The following is an 18488-nucleotide window of genomic DNA, read 5'->3' as shown; positions in this document are numbered from 1 at the left end:
AAGTAAACAGAACAGTAAGCTGAGAAACTTGTTTATTCAAAATGGCAGCACTATAAAATGCTGATTTTAGGTGATTGTATAGATTTGAGAGGACTTTTTTTGCCTAGTTGGGGGCTTTAAAATTGATTAAAAAAAACAAATACTAAAAGTTATTAACACATCACTAATGCTGTAACTTGCTGCAGCTTTTCATTGGCAATTCATAAATCTCCAGTTGGATTTTCAGGTGTCTGCCCATCCATTGGCTTGGCATGTGCCCAAAAATCCAAGCAGGGACTAATTAATTGTCAGTGAGAAGCCAAGGCAAGTTATGCAGCTTGCCTTCCACACATGTAACTACGCAACAGGATTTTAGCCAGTATATTATTTTTAAAACAATGAGTACTGAGTAAAAGCAATGACTTATTTTCCTTTAAAGTAATGCTAATGCCAACATGTTAACTTGAAACAAGATTTCCAGGCTCTGATCCAGACAAATAAAGCAGTTTTAAGTCCTATTTGCTGAAATCCTGTTGCTTAGCATAGTAAGTCACATGAAAGTAAGCCAATTTGAATCAATGGAACTTCTGGAGAGACTGACTCACCAAATCCCCACTGATTCCAGGGGCCTACTCTAGTGTGATTTACTAAGCTAAGCAATAGGATTTCAGTCATTGATTTCAATGAAAAAATGTTATGTATGTGCTTAAGCCTTGCCTACTGAAATTAAAAACAATTTATTTATATCAGGTAGCACTGATGACAATAAAGTGATAGTTTTGTAATGCCTCAAAGATTACAAATGTGTTATAGCTGCATGTTTCATAAATCAGAATCTATTTCATGCTTGTAATTTAAAAAAATAATTTAATTATGAAGGCTTATGATGTAATAAAATCAGTAGTCTTTAAGGTGCCATGAGATTCTCTAGCTGTTTTTTCCTGCCACAAACATAGTCACCATTCAGAAAGTTGTCACATATGAAAATGGTGGTGGTGATGATGATGATTAGAACAAAGAAAACATCAAAACCCATGAGGTGTTATTTTTATTGTCTAAGATAACATTTCAAGAAAATTCTTTATAGGAAAATTGACTTCTCAAAAACTGAGCTTGTTCATTGTTATCCTCTGACCCATTGACCCCAGTTACAAAAGAAGGGACTAACAATCATTCCTATAATGCGCAAGACCGTGGCTGCAGAAAGCAAATTCAGCTGGACACAGAATCATGCACCAAAAGGCTGCCGCGAGCAAAGCTCAGTTCAAATTAACCCATGAGTTGAATGTAAAGGGGTGGCCATGTCTCCGGATCAAAAGTCAAAGCACCTGTTCCATCCCTCTTAGCTTTCCTTTCTTGTCAAACTGCCAATGGCAGAGATTTTGCCTTCTTTCCCAAGGGGTACACATAGGCTGGGCTGGATCAGACTGAGTGGCTTTTTAAAAGGCTGACTCAAGAAACAAGCGAGAAAGAGAAGATCAACTCTACTTCATGTTTCCTTATTAATCAAAGCCTCCAGGAAGAAATAATTTTAAAAAGCTGTTGCAATAAAGCATGTGAAGTGTGTTGTATGTTGCTTCTTCTAGAGGCAAGTTCAGAAGGCTGTGTGCTAGCAAGTCTATTGAGAAGAATAACAGGATATTCTTTCAAATCAGAGAAAAAGCTAGGAGGAACGACCTTGGCCTGCCCTTTCTCCTCAGAATCTAGGACAATCCTATTCAATGAAGTCAGATGCTGCCTTGTTTCCAAGAGGTTTAAGTAAATAATGTTAGTTGGAGCAGTCTGTCTATAGTAACATTTCCCATACACAAAAGGTTGTGTGATTGTCAAAAAGGTGGCAGATTATGAAGGAAATGGATATGGTTACTGCTTCAGTTGGGTACTCTTTAAACAAAGAACTGATGGCTAATCGAAACCAGATTACAGAAAGTAGAAGTATGGCTCTCTTATGTTTTCCTGTCTGGTATTGTGAGAAGTTTCCAGTGTGAGCAACCAAAAAGCAGTCATGCCAGAATATTTGTAAACCTCAATAAGCTTGCAACAGTTGCCAGCAGATTTTTCCAGAATGTTAAACCTATTTCCTTGATCTTAAATTCCATTGGATTCAGTGGAATTTGCTTCCAAAAAAGGTGCAGGTCTAACTCATATGCAATCCAACCCAAGAAAGTGTAGAGGAATGAAGATGCCATGAGGATGAGATGTTTCCTATGTTACTAATAATTATTACATGTTGTCAATTTTGATTTAGGGTGAACCATTCCAAGGTTTTCTAGGTAGAGAGTACTCAGAAGTGGATTACCGTTCCCTTCTTCTGGGGGCATCATGGGACTGTGCAGTGTGTCCAAGGGCATACAGGCTGCCTCTTCTGGAATGCATGGTGGGGAATCGAAGTCCCAGCCTCTGGCTCTGGAGCCAGATACTAAATGCACTGATCTATTCAACGTATGACATCTGACACCAAGCTCAGCTTAATAGAAATATGTCCCCTTTCACATCTATAGACATCTTTGCTTTGTCAGCATGCAAACTGGTCTTGCACATACCTACGTTGTAACAGCAAATCAATCATGTACAAATTTACATCCATGCCATAACCTGAGTGCACCACTTGACCTTGAGAGACATAATTCAAAATTATTGCCCAAACAAAGCTTCTTCAAGCTGTGCTTCAGGTCTGAATTGTCTTTGGTAAAGCTGATCTGCTAGTCTGTGACAGGAAATCAACAGTCACTCATGTCCTATGCCCCAAGAGATGAAGTGTCAATACACAGAATTCCGTTTCCAAAATCAAGCATGAAGTCCACAAGCAAAGAAATTATATTCTTTCATCAGTGTGACTGTAGTGCATAGAGGACTGAATGATTATTTCAGGTCTATACACAAATTGGAGGGAAATTTTTCCTTACCACATGGCAGAATGTCCTTAAGGGCCCCAATTTACATCAGTAAACTAGCTCTCTATTACTTCTGATTGCAGGTAAAGTTTGAGTGAATGCTTTCCCCATAGGTAGTGGTTTTTTGTTGTTCTGTTCTGTTTTGTTTTTGCAGAGGGGAAGAAAACCTGGCAGAGAGGGCTTGTCTCTGAACTTCCTCCCTTGCCATCAATAGGGTTTTTCCCCCTTCATCGTGTGCAAGACTATTCTACCTTGTTTAGTTTTCAAAGCAGAATGGGACATTCAGTTCCACAACCCTGTTGTCTGTTTTTGGACTGCCTAGAGTGGACTGGTAGCCCAGATAGGTGGGGTATAAATCAAATAAATAAGTAAATAAGTAAATAAGTAAACAAACAAACAAACAAACAAACAAACAAATAAATAAATAAATAAATAAATAAATAAATAAATAAATAAATAAACAACCCCCCCCACACACCTGTAGTCTGAAGTGGTACTGTCAGGAACAGTTTTGCATCTTCCTTGGCAGCACTTTCGCGAAAGTATTTTTTCACACAGCCGTGACCTACTTCATTGGCACAAAATATCATGCTGGCCCTTTGCATTAAAAAGTTGAAAGCCATGGAAGATGTTATTTTTGAGTGCATCTCCATATTCAAAATTCCCTTCAAATGGAAAACTAACACAGCAGGCATGGATGTTTGAGTTCAAGGTACTCCTTTTCAATGTGATTATGGAGCCTTGTTTCCTTTTTTAAAAAACATGAGTAGAGGCTCCAATATTTTGGCCATCTCATGAGAAGACTCTCTGGAAAAGACCCTGATGTTGGGAAAGTGTGAAGGCAAGAGGAGACGGGGACGACAGAGGATGAGATGGATGGACAGTGTCATCAAAGCTACCAACATGAATTTGACCCAACTCTGGGAGGCAGTGGAAGACAGGAGGGCCTGGTGTGCTCTGGTCCATGGGGTCACGAAGAGTCGGACATGACTAAACAACAACGAGGGGAATTTTAAATATGTGTTTTCCACCTGTGGTCTGAAGGACTGCCACAGAAACTTTCTATAACCCTATTTCAGCACATGAATAGGCAACATATTTTAGGTGGCCTGCCTGAAAAGATGAATTTGACAAATTAATGGAAAACAGGTATATGGCTCAATGTACAAAACCTTCACTTGTAGAAGTAGTACATTAATGAATATCATGAGCTGGCAAGGCAGAGAGAAGGGGAAAGCTATTGCCTTAATTCTCTATTGTAAGTTCCTTAAAGGCATCTGTTGGCCACTGTTGGCATTGCTGGAGCAACATATTTTGCTGCCTGAAGCAAAAGAAGAAGCGGCATTGCCCATTCCACTTTTAAAACAATCTGTATTGGAAAGTAAAATCTTATTTTCACAGCGAAGTGAATGCTGCTTCCCTTCTTCAAGAGTAGCCCCGTGTAGAAGACTTGATGCAACCAAGGCATGGATGACTGTTGCCAAATTATGTCAACTCATACCAAAGAAAAGTGTGAAAAGCACTCCTTGATTTTATTGCCAGCTGAGACTCCAGGAATAGCTCAGAGTCAAAGGGAACAATCTGTACCTTTCAGGTCAGCACACCTGAAAGGTGTGAATCAGGGTGAATCTCACTTCTAGGCCAGATTTTCTACTTAACAGCAGCAGCTCAGGGGGTTTTTTTAGGGCTTAATTTTATACAGTATTGTTTATTCTCCCCTAGCTTGTTACCAAATCCAAGGGTTTTCTGTCCTCCATATGATACAGTTTGGTTTCATTGGTAGCATATAATTCCAGAATTTCCAATGACCCCCTTCAATAGCTTTATACAAATTCTTAATAAGATGGAGGACAGAGCAGAAGCTCATGGGACTCCATGAACCATGGTGCCAGCCAATAACCCACCAGGATCACCTTCTAAGTATGACACAGTGGGAAGGACTAGAGCCACTGCAAGACAATGCTTCTGATGCCCAGTCCAGCCAGACAGTTGACTTGGATACCATGATCCATAGCACCAAAAGCTACGGAGAAGTTCAGGAGAACTAACCGTTCTGACCCCGTTATTGGTCATCTATGAAGACAAACAAAATATGGAAACCTTGGGAAGTGCATGTCGCCCTCCTGCTATTTTCTAAGCTGGTTGGAGTGCAACACATTTTCATTCTGTGCAAGTCTCAAACCTCCTATCCCTCCTTATAGTATATCTTCCGCTGCTGTAAACCTACTATTGTCAGCCTTTAGGTAATCAATAAATCTTAGGATCAAACTAAATGATTTGTGTTCATTTAACTTGCAGTGACCCATCTACTTATAACATGAAGTGCGTGTGGGGAGGGGGTTTACATATGATACAAAATATGCACATGAAGGAAGGAAGCAAAATATGCATCTCTTTTAGTTTATGTCCTTGCTCATGGATGTTTTGAACTGTTACCTTGAAGACCAGTTTACTTTCACTGTCAAAGCTTGGCTACAAAAACATGCAATCCTACATCAATTTGGGACTGTACTCCACTGAACTAATTGGGGCCTCATTTTGAGAGGAGCTGTATAAGATTAAACTGTTACTGAGGTATGGTGAGGCAAGGTGAAGAAGGTGCAGGTGAGTTTCTTTTTATGTGAGATATAGGCATTTGCTATCTTTACAAATAAGCAGATAAATGTGTGTGTAATAGCCTTTACATTTTGATATTAGCCAAGGATACAGTTCATTCTTTTAAATGCCACTGGTGTTTTTAGTCATCAGAATTTGCATTTATATACAGTATTTTATATTTTTCAGCAAACATTTGACCAAATATTACTTTATCATATATATAATATATATGATATGATATATTATATATACATATGATATATTATTTATATGATAAAATGAGCACAAGACCTAAATACATATTTTTGGTATTTGAGGATAGCTTTGGCAGAAATATGGCACATTTTCCTCCATGTATTAATCTGAAAGGGGATTTCCAATTAAGTTGATGACACAATGGCATATAAGCCATTATTAAATTAATATAAATAAGAATGCAATGTGGCAGAAGTGCAATATGAAAGGAGGTTACTCTCATTAACCTGTGACCGGTGTTCCTGAAAGCAACAGAAGACTGGTTGTTTCCTCTTAGACTAGTTTAGTATTCAACAAGCAAATTCAATCTGATGTAAAAGATCAAAGTAAATACAGTATAGGGGAAATTTGGACTACTGCTCCCAGAATTCCCCGTACAGGGTGCTATTGGCTATGCTATCAGAGTTCAAAAGGAAACTTTTCCAACTTTTGCATTTAATCACATATCTGTAGTTAGGCTCATTTAAAGCAAATATTGGAAACAAGAAAAAAAATGATCCATGCATTTCATTTTGACGTCAGAATTGCTTATGCTAGAGCTGTGCAAATGAAAGAAACACTTAAATATTTTCCCAGAGTTACTATGAAGTTTAATGCTTTATTTATGCTATGATGTGTGATAAATTCTGGAAGTGCTGGAGGAATATATACAAGTTCCTCCATATAACTATAATTTATATATACACTAAAAAGCAAAGTGTTTAAAAGTCAAAATAAATGTTGAGCGTTGCAGATATCAGTCTCTGAGACTCAGCTAGAGCCCAACTAAAACTTTGAAGAAGTGGCAACACTCCCATTCACTTCCCCATAAACTTTGCACAGCACCATTCAAAACCTGCAGCCTGTTCTGAAGTCAGCACTGAGCTAATCTTTCTGGATGCTTGAAACTTGGCAAAGGTGTGCACTTAGTACTGTTTGGATCTCTTGATTATTTTGATTTTTGACAAATGTCAAACAGGAAATGGACTGCCAAATCCTAAATACCACTGTTTGCTAACTATGAAATACTGAGTGGCACAAAATACAGTTTCCTTTCCATTATCAAATGGTGTTAAACATTTGGTGAGTATCTGGTAAATATTCAGAGGGTTGTCAGTGAAAACTGGAACAAAGGAAACTACCTTATCCTGGATCAGATTATTTCTAGCCAGACATTATTCTGGAGGGCAGTGGCTCGTCAGACTGCCAAGAAAAGACAGCTTCCCCACATTCTGCCTCATCTTTAAAAGTGGAAATATAGAAGGAAGAACCCCAGATCTTATGCATACAACCATGTACTGCACTGCTGAGTCTCTGTTTGCCAGCAAAATTGACAGAGGAGAATTTTGGGGAACAGATTCATTTCAATATGCTTTCAATCTGTAGTCCTGTTCTCCTCCTTCACTGCTTTCATTCAGTTTTCAGAGTCAGTTGACGGTGTGGAAATTAAGCCACGGCTCAGTGTTTTGAGAACTTGCTTTACTTTCAGAACAAAGCTTGAGGTAACAGAGTAGAAGAAATAACGTGTTGCCTTTAGCAGTAATGAGGGCATAACAACATTCTTTGTACAGTTTAGGAAAACAGTGACGCGTATTGAATTTTTGGTGTAATGGATAACATTTACTTGTCTCAGCTGAAGTGTTTTTTGGGGGAACAGATTTTTGGCCACTATTTTACAAAGTTCCTAAATTTTGTTCATTAAAAGAGCTAAATTAAATATAACACATTGCCAAGGCTACTTGGTAATTAACACTTAAAGGGAGGAATTCTCTTCACAAATATGGAGTGTCACAACCCTGCCAAGTGGACTCCCTGCATCCGTTGTGGTGAACACTGGATTGAAGTTACACAAGGTGGAGATCCCCCTTTGGCAGAATTATGCTTTCTGTTTAATCAAAGGATCAGAGGATTTCCTTTTGCCCAAGTGGCAGGAAAAGAAAAAATGTGTACAAAATTGACCATTCCACTCATGGTCCAGTACTAAAAAGGATTGTGGCCAATGACTTGTGCTGTATTTTTGAAAATAATAATAACGTGTTTGCTTACAAAGAAAATGTAAGTTCTGATAGAGAAAGTTCTATGTTCAGTCCTTCCCAACTCCTTACAGGATTGGGAGACACCCCCATCTGAGAAGTTGGAGCTCACTTCCATTCAGTGTTGTAACACTGAATTGTCTCATTTGGCATAAGGTAACAATTTCTTTTATTCTGATCATGCTATAATTTGGACATGTTAAGGGGACTGAGCCCCATAGGCAGAACTTTCTCCTTTTTTCAAGTGGAGGAGAGTTCACATGGTGGATGGTGATGAATATTACACAGTGATAAGATGGTTAAAAGATGTACATGTATGTGTGAATCAGCCCTTCGGGACATGAACATATGCTCAGTATCCTTCCAGTGACTTCTTCTAAGCTTTGCGAATTTATATGTGTTTTATATGTGTTTTGAGAATGTAAATTCATTGTTTTACAGGTTTCTTATCAAAATTAATATTACACTGCAGCAGTTATGGGAATAATGCTGCTTCGAAGGCTTGTTGTGGCTTCCGAATAACTTATTAACAAGGATATAACAGCCACTCCATGAAAAATATTATTTCTAATGGAAATGCTGACACCATCTCAATTCTCTGGGTGCTTTCGGGGAGCCTTGGTGTAACAAAGGAATTTTCTCCTCTTTGTACAGTGAATACTAATTGCTGCGGAGGGGAGATGGGCTGTACTGAACACTGCAGAATGGTGGAATGGTGCCATCTAAAGGAAAAGAGGTGATACAATTTTGGCCATCAGAATGATTTGGCCTTTCTTTTATTATCTTTTCAATCTTTGTCCTGGTTGTTCTTTTTCAGTACTACAATTTCTTCATACTTGGAAGCCAATACATCAGTAAAAATGCATATACTACAATGAAGGTCTGAAATATGGAGGATATTGACATTTAGATGGGAATGCTCAGGATTTCCTATGCATGCATGCATGCATGCGTGCGTGCATGCGTGCGTGCGTGCGTGCGTGCGTGTGCGTGCGTGTGTGTGCGCGTGCGTGCGTACGTGTGTACGTACGTACGTACGTACATACATACATACATACATACATACATACATACATACATACATACATACATACATACATACATACATACATAAACACCTTGAACTGCCATTCAAAAATATGCATCTTTTTAAGGATACTTCATGGTACCAGTATTTGTCACTGCTGATTAGAATACTTGGTGAAGGTTTCCAATCTCATTAAGTCGACTATCAGTATTTACCAATGTACTTCATTGGAGCCTTTGATTATTCTCCAAGTTCATTGAAGGATTGCCAGTATTTCCATTTGTGATGATCTGTAGCTTTTGGAGATCCACTATTAATTGTACAGTCTCTACATGTTCTGCATATATTAGTATAGAATTTATAGTCTTAGGAATAATAGAAAACATGACTCTAGTGCACAATTTGCCATATCTTATGGTGTGGTGAAAAAGCTGTGACATCTCTGGTTCAGTTCAAAGGGGGAACCTCAAAATTTATCTATTTGGATAACAGTTGGGAAAAATGATTCTTTAACACCACAGTTTTGAGATTCTCTCACCAGCATGGCTGATGATCACTCTGGCTAGGACATTCTGAGAGTTGTAGTCTGAAGAAGTAACTTTTCCATGCTCTGCCAGGATGTCAAACACAATCCAGACATTTTCTTCACTTTGCTTTTAATATGGCAGTCGGATGAAATCTGGTGAGCTCTAAGACTCCCAGTCAGCTTTCACCCATCAACTTTCACCCACTTTGACTAGTGAGAAGTGAGAAGAGTCCTACGCAAAAAAGTTGAGCCAGAAGCTACAAGTGCATCCCTTACAACCAAGATCCATTAAAGGTCATATCCAAATACTGTATAGATTATTGCAGAGCAACAAATAAAACAAGAGATTTGGAATATAAGTACTTTGGTCTCAGTTTTCGAAACAGCAGCAATAACAACAATGTGTGAATGGTCTAAATTATTTTTTTTGGTTACTACGTTACACCATGTTACATCATAGTTCTAATTTAAACTGACCTAGTACTGTGTGTGTTTCATCCAACAGACCAAGGCTTACACCCAATCTTTTTACTGGCTGTTAGTTGTTTATCCCAGTCTACATTGCTAGGTGTGCAACCTGATTACTTACACACATTCATTCATTCTTCAGCTTGGAGTACGCCTTTATGCCTGGCCTGACTCTCTTCCTTCTTTTCCCATCCTATAAATTTTACACCACTTAGCCTGAGTAAGACTTCTGGAGGACCTGAATGCTTGCACGGGACTGTGATGGCTTGGGTTCTCCTAATAACAGGACAGCCAGACTGGTTTTTAACACATTTGATCACCACTGATGGGTGAGCAGCAGAAGACGCAATGTGCTTCTACATTTCCTTTCCCCTGTCCTTGAAATACTAAAGCCCCCCTTCATACAGACCAGACGCAATGCATTTCATTATATACCAGGAAGAATGCACCCATTTTGCAGTCTTGTTTGTGTGCAGAGATAAAACACCAAATCTGAAACTTTTTTAAACAAAAAACATTGTTCATATGCACATGGATTCGAAAGTATGAGAGGAAATAACTTCAAGTTTCTCTCTCCCCCCCCAATGCCTTTTCAACATTTTAAAATGCCACCTATTACTATACATTCTTATTAAGAATAACCTTGTGGTGCAGTGGTTAAGCTGCAGTACTACAGCCAAAACTCTGCTCACAACCTGGGTTGAATCCCAGTTAGCTGACTTGAGCCTGACCCAGCCTTCCATTCTTCTGGGGCTGTTAAACTGAATACCCAGGTTGATGGGGGGGGGCAGTGTATCACCTGCATAATTAAATTGTAAACTCCTCAGATAGCACTTTAAGCACTCTAGGGCAGTATATAAGCAGTACACTTTGCTTTTGCTTTTTATTTCTCTAGTCACAATGGCAATTTAAGTGGGGGGAGGGTTAATGAGAATTTAATTCCAGTGCATCTGGAGGGCATCAACTGCCATACACCCTTTTCCCTTTTCCTCAACTTTGCACTAGTGAGACCACCCCAAGGGAACAAGACTGTGCTAAGTATGTATGTGTCATTAATCATGTCAATTACCTTCATACCAGTGTATTTTCTCTATTTGCCTCTTGTGTTTTATTACTGTTAGAATAAATAGACTCATTTTTTTATAACAACCCCTTTGGGCTGTGTCAACAGCTCTACTTGCTTCTTTGCTCAACACTGCTGGCTTAGCTTGGAAAGCCTTTATAACAGGACAAAGAAATAAAGCTATTCTCCCTAAGTAAAATAATTAGAATTGCAGATGGCATGATGATAGATGTGCTCTCGTGTTAGCTTTGATCTTGTCACATCGTTGGTATATTCTGCCGGTGAGTGAAGTCACTGATTTTTAAGATTTCTGATAGCAGCTGGAAGTCATGTCAAGGCTTGCTTACCAGATTATTCACACATGAAAGTAGTAGGAGTGGGAACCTCTCTAGAAGAATATAATGGGATGGGAGATTGCTGTCCGGCAGTCGACTGGTACCACAATTGCTGAAAGAACAGAAAATGGCCCTAGGGTATAATTTCAACCTGTCACAAGGTGTGCTGGACATCCACCCCCCCCCTTTCTCTCTAAAGTTCCACATAGTCTTTTAAATCAAGTCTTGCTTAAAATAGGTTTACAACCTTCCACACAGATCTCTGTTTGGGTGGCCAAGTCTACTTCCTCCCCTTCTGTTAGATTTCAGAACCAAAGCCTGAGATTGGGTGGGTGGGTCCTTGTGATGTCACGCTGGGGGCAAGGCCTGGTATAACAAATGTACAATAACATGTTTTCAGTCACTCTGTACTTAACACTTAAGCTGGCACCATGGTACTAAGGGTGGATTAACAGATGCGCATCATCTCTTAGATTCTGCAATGTCGATGGACAATGTTTATTTCTAAGTCTCCTGCCCCTTAATTAAATGGACTGTAGAGTGGTCTCTAACAGGCAACGATGATTAAAACAAAATACAAATCAATATCCTTCACAGTGAATTCAGACAAGCAGGCAACTAAGAACTATAAAAGCAAATTTACTGAACAAACATACAGTATTATTGAGAAATTTACAGAAAGCACAGTTTAGAGAGCTACTTTTCAGAAATAATTGGTTCCGTTATATTACAGATGCAATTTTAAAAAAGCAAGTGTTTCCTTTCTTCAAAAGTAGGTAAATGGCTATTCTTAGTTACTTTGAAAAACATCTGGATGCTACATACAAAACCTCTTGTCAAGGTTGCCTCAACACCTCCAACAGAACATAAGGTACAGCACAGGCTGGCACTTGAACCATATTTCTTCTCCACTGTTTAGTGAGGCCGCCTCCCGTAAGTGTAAGAGTAACTAAAAACTCAGAATCTTAGTACTGCAGAGCTGGAAGGGACCCAATGGATGATCAAGTCCAGCCCCTGCCAAGGAGGGACAGTGGGGAATCGAACTCCCAACCTCTGGCTCTGCAGCCAGAGACTTAAACTACTAAATAAACATTATCCAACAGTTATAATGTTTATGCTGACTTTTCAGCTTGCAGAAATTCACCACTAAAATTTACACCAATGAAACATGCCAGCATAAATATATTATAAGATTCTAGTTTGTGTTTGTTTAAATAAACATATGCCATACAGTTAATTCTTAACCCCTACTTTGCTAATTTTTAAAAATCTAGTGATAGCAACCCACATTTCCAATGCTTCTCACCTTTTTCTAGTGGCCTGTGCTAAAGCCCAAGATTCTGCACCATTCAGCAGAACCAAGAATACATAGAACCATACAATATGCTTTCTCAAAGCTGTCTTAAAGTTCCCATTACATAATATATTCCTCTCGAGGAACGTGCTGTAGGTTATCCTCTATTCTAACTTTTATTGTATGGTATAATCCCACTATCCACTCAAGATTTTTATATTTGTTCAATGTCCTATGTTTTCATTTTAGATGTCTAACTCCATTTTTTTCAGCTGCTTACTTTTTCATCATGAACCTCTCTTTCTTAACATTTATTTTTGGATTGTGTTCATTATATGTTTCACTGATTTGCTCAAGTAATTTTTACAGACCATCTTAACAGGCAGTTAATAATACTGCATTGGTCTGCATACTGGAGGTTTTTGACAACCCCTCCTTTAAAAATGATGAATTGGCAAGTGCTTTTTAAAAGATGTTCTTGAAGAATAAATTGAAAAGTAGTAGCAACAGTATCTGTGTTTCAGATCATTTAGTAAAGCAGTGTTCCCCAAACATTTCCGGTCCCCGGACTGGCTGGGGAAGGCAAGGCACCTCTGCGGTCGCACGCATGTGCAAACAAGAGCTCTCTCTCTCAAACGGGTGGGTGCATGGCCACACGAGCACCGTGCCGCCATTTGCACATGCGCGTGGGTGGGCGCGGACCCGCACGAGACCGTGCCACCATTTGCCCATGCACATGACCACTCATGAGCATGAGCAAACGGCGGCGTGGCGCATGTGCAGGCAAGCTGGAGCGCGCGTGCAAGCGTAAACGGGTGGCACAGGGGTGAATGCGCATGGGGGGCGGGGGAGGTCTCTCTCAGCGGCCCAGTCTGGCCCAGGTCAGGGACCGAGGGTTGGGGATCGCTGTACTAAAGTACAAACCTCAGAATAGCAAGAGTGATAACCAAGCACAAAGAAGGAGGAGGCAAACTAAAATGACAGGCTACACCTGGAGACAAAAATCAAATTGCAAAAAAGGGCCATGCAGCCCAATCATTGATTTGCCAAATATGGTCACTGATCGGGAACATCTCCTGGAATGAAGTCACTTGACAGCTTTTCAAGTGATGACTTTGGCAGGCTGAGAATGGAATACTTTACATCCCCTCCATGCAACATGGCTACCCCTGTAGAAGTGTCTGCTGAACACAATAACACCCAAGCTGAATATCTAACAAAGCCCCCTATCTTCGATGAGAGAACAGACAAGGAACTACAGGGACCAAAGCTGGCTATACACAATAAGTGTCAGTGTAATCAAGCGCCAACCCTACCGGAAGGAGGTATTCAATTCCCTCAAAATATTATCTTGGAAATAAGAGACTCAGTAAAGGATATAAAAGACTTGTTGGGATGCCTGGTTGATTTAATGAAGGAAAGGGTTATTCTACCTACAGATGACCATATTGGACACAGTGGAAAACCAAATGCCCCCTTGTGGGCAAAAGTTGATGAAAACTTTAATTTATCATCTAACACCATCCAGAGAATCGCTAGCCTTTCCTATGAAGAGCTACTTTCTTGTGTTACACAGACAAATCAGGGTCGGTCTTTGCCTTCTAGGCTGGATCTAGATAAAGTGAATGAGGCCTTAATACCCCAAATCATCACCGAAGGGACTATACCAAACATACCCAAAAGAAGTACTAGAGAGCAACAGGTGAAGCCCAACGTTTAAAAAAAGTACTCTTTTTTAAACCTCAATCATCATTTGAACTTCACTTGTGTTGCCAATATATGGTGCCAGTTACATCAATACGTTTCAAACCCTCAAGACCTTCACCAACAACTACATCAGTACCTTAGCAAAGGATTTATTGCAGGTAAGGCATGCAATACAAGATTGTGTCATCACTTTTTAAATAAGCTTGCTACCTCTTTCATATTTTTATGTGCATTAATGCAATTGTTGATCTCTAGGTTTTATATTTTTGCATATTATTCAGATCATAATTTTTCTTTCATTTCCATCAGATGTCTTTGTGTAATTCTCTTTGGCATCATCTTTGTTAGATAGATAGATAAACTTTATTGCGGTCAAAAGACCAGCCACAAATAAAACATCAAAAAGAAAATATAAAAAAACAGAAATATACAAAAATATTGGGATCAAATACAAAGCAATAGTCGGTTCTGAGGTGAACAACAACAGTGTCAAAACATCTCTCCTGAAGTAATTCCAAAATGTCTAGCAAACCATGCTCTGACTACAGAGGCCCATCCACTTTTAGGATCATTTTTCTAAATGCCTATAGCAGCAGCAGTAAGGAATTTGGCAACACTATGTGTAAACTTATTGGGACGTGGTGGTGCTGCGGGCTAAACTGCAGAAGCCTGTGCTGCAGGGTCAGAAGACCAAGCAGTCGTAAGATCAAATCCACGTGACAGAGTGAGCTCCCGTTGCTTGTCCCAGCTCCCGCTAACCTAGCGGTTCGAAAGCATGCAAATGCAAGTAGATAAATAGGGACCACCTCGGTGGGAAGGTAACAGCGTTCCGTGTCTAAGTCGCACTGGCCATGTGACCACGGAAGATTGTCTTCGGACAAAACGCTGGCTCTATGGCTTGGAAATGGGGATGAGCACCGCCCCCTAGAGTCGAACACAACTGGACAAAAATTGTCAAGGGAAACCTTTATCTTTACCTATGTGTAAACTTAGGATTGGAGTCAGACAGCAGCACATACATACACTGTTGCTCTGTACAGCCAGGAAATCAGCCAATCAAAGGGTAAACAGGTTCTTGACGTACGTCCTTATAGTATGTACACCACAACAGGACATGTTCAGTTGTTTCTATCTGCTCCATTCCACATGGGCAAAAGTGCTCTGACCAGGGGGTCTTTTTATACCATCCCTCCTGCACTGCTGAAGGCAGTGCATTAAGGCGGGACAGAGTAAATGCCTTCTATGCCTGGGCTGCTCCAAATGGGCAAAGGTGCTGCTGTGACCTTGCATAAGCTGTCCTTAATATAGAATTCTGGAGCACTGCTTAAATCATTTTGTCTCTCGATGTCCTCAGTACTCTGCGTAATGATTTTCTTTGCCTGTTCCATTCCCATGGTTAACAGTTAGCCTAGAGAGACTCAAAGAAGCTATTTTTGGTTCAACTAACTGAACCCATTTCAGGATCAGTGATGCAAGACCAATAGGGAGATAAGACAGTCTGAGCCAGTACATGAGAATTCCAATCCATATCCTGGCTTCGATTTTAATTTGACCAGTTTCCAATCTTAGTTTTATATTGGCGACATCCCTGGGGACTCCTAATATTGCCCTCAGGAATTTTGATTGTCCACGTTCTAGGGTTTCAATATTTGGGAAGGGGCCCGATTGGGAGCCATACAGTAGTTTATTTATTGCAGGTAAGGCATGCAGTACAAGATTGTGTCATCACTTTTTAAATAAGCTTGCTACCTCTTTCATATTTTTATGCACATTCATGCAATTGTTGATCTTCTCTAGGTTTTATATTTCTGCGGGGTTTTATATTTCTGGGGACGGGTGATCCAGCCCATCCCCAGCTGCTCTGTCTGGCCAACAGCCCAACACAGGAAAAATTCCACAAAAAACACAGGGAAAAGACTGAGAGTGGTGGTCACCAGGCTGCCAGGCCAGTTGCCACCTGACCCCAGGTAATTTGAAGGCCAGAACTTATTAGAGGTGGAGTGAATCTGGACAAGGACATTGTGGAAATATCTATTGTGAAAAATATTTTTAGGGTGGTAATAAGCAAGAATGGAAGCAAGAGCTGGAATGGAAGTGAGAGCTGGACCATAAAGAGGGCTGACTGCTGAAGAACTGATGCTTTTGAATTGTGGTGCTGGAGGAAGCTCTTGAAAGTCCCCTGGACTGCAAGGAGAACAAACCTATCCATTTTGAAGGAAATCAACCCTGAATGCTCACTGGAAGGACAGATCCTGAAGCTGAGGCTCCAATACTTTGGCCATCTCATGAGAAGAGAAGACTCCCTGGAAAAGACCTTGATGTTGAGAAAGTGTGATGGCAAGAGGAGAAGGGGACGACAGAGGACGAGATGGTTGGACAGTGTCATCGAAGCTACCAACATGAATTTGACCTAACTCCAGCAGGCAGTGGAAGCCAGGAGGGCCTGGCATGCTCTGGTCCATGGGGTCATGAAGAGTTGGACACGACTTAACGACAAAACAACAACAATAAGCAAGAATGTGCTTTTTGAGGAAAAAAAAACCTTAATTTGAGTATTGCTGATTTAATTTATGATTCAAATCTACCTTGTAACTCATAGATTAAACTTTTATATCATTTCTTCCTAGGTAGCACTATTATTTAGTGGAGTTATCAGTTTGTACATCCAAGTACTATTCACTAGTTTGGAAGTCTAAATAAATCAAGAAATGTACTTGTGAACCAGCCTTGACATTTGAAGGGAACAGTCTGGTGGTGGGATTCCCCTCATTCAGTCTCATGGCATGGTCTCCCATTAGGCTACAGTTTGGGATGTCATGAGGACAAAAGATAGCAAATGGATCATTTGCATTATCATTGTATGAAAGAAGTCAACAAAGAGAATAAGGAATCTTTCTTTATTTATATCAGAGTGTTGCACAATTTAAAATTATGGATGTATATGAAATGTAGGTAAAATTAAAAACAAATTAAAATGTTAAGGTAATAAGGGATGTAAAGAAGAAAGTCAACTTTATTTCCATCTCCAGTATTCTGGTGCAAAAAAGACTAATCTAGTCACTCCTCTAATGGAGTTTTCTCCAGGTTGGCAGCATGAAGAATTTGGCAGAGGATGTGGTCTTTGGGACTGTTCCAGTCAAAATGAAGTACTTTTACACACTATGAATTTCAATGGGAAATTCAAATGCACATCCTAAGTTTAAATCAGCGGAATCACAAAAGGCTTCAAACTTGATTTTGATTTTCGCTCTAAAGTAAGTTGAATTTGCATGCAATTCTTTCTCAAAAATCAGTAGTCACCTCCTCCAGAAGCTGCAGTACTGTTGAGTTATTCAAAATATTTTTGAATGGAAGTGTCAGTTTAAGATCCTCGACATAAAACAGACCTACAAAGCCTATTTGCAAAGTAAATTTGCTCTGGATTTCCGATACCTAGGAAAGTTTTTCTATTATATTTATTTAAAATTACAACAGTTTACATTAGAAACAAGCTCAAACAATTAAGGTGAAAGATAAATAACTGCATACAGTTTAATTTTACAAAACGCAAACATACATCTTTCATTGTTCTATAATCTGAGTATTAAGCACAGCATAATTGCACAATGCCGTTTCACTGTGTTCAAAGGCTCAAAATATCAAACAGGTCTGACTTTTATGAAATAATTTTTATTTTCTGGCACTTTGCAAATAATTTTATATGGTGGATCTCAGGCTTGTGGCTGGCTGGGAAGAAGTGATGGTGTTGGAAAGGGAGCTGGTTCTGTATACTCTACCAATAGTATGACATTTCTGGTTTCTTGGCAAGACTGTTTATACCATATAACATAGGATCTCTGCCAGATTTGTGCAGATTCTCAGTCTGCAGTTATGGGAATATGCCCTACTTGTTGCACTAGGCTAGCCTCCATTGATGCCACTTTGGACTTGTTAGAGAAAAGGGGGCACAAGAAACTAATTAACTAACAAGTGTAATGTTGGCCCACGTATATGCCAGTGGAGAGTAACTTTATTTTATTTGTCCGATTGATTGTTTCTTTGCTTGATTTCTATGCAACCTTTCTCCCAACAGAGGGACCTAGGACAAGCATCTAAGCACCTCAAGCGCAAGGCAGCTTGCAAATGATGAGAGACATACATAACTCAAAGTCACAAGAAATTAAAATATTAAAGCATGATCAAACATTTATCAAGATCAAGACCTGTAACCATGGTTCTTCGAGTGGTCCTCTGTGAATCCACACAAATGGGGTTTACTGCACCTGCACAGGACTTCTCAGAATATTCTAGAGCTTAAAAAGACATGATTAGTAGGACGCTGCCCCATGGC

This window comes from Pogona vitticeps, chromosome 4 (assembly GCF_051106095.1).
Source record: "Pogona vitticeps strain Pit_001003342236 chromosome 4, PviZW2.1, whole genome shotgun sequence".
Classification (NCBI taxonomy): domain Eukaryota; kingdom Metazoa; phylum Chordata; class Lepidosauria; order Squamata; family Agamidae; genus Pogona; species Pogona vitticeps.
The sequence above is the reverse complement of the archived record's forward strand: the minus strand, read 5'-3'. Positions refer to the sequence as shown.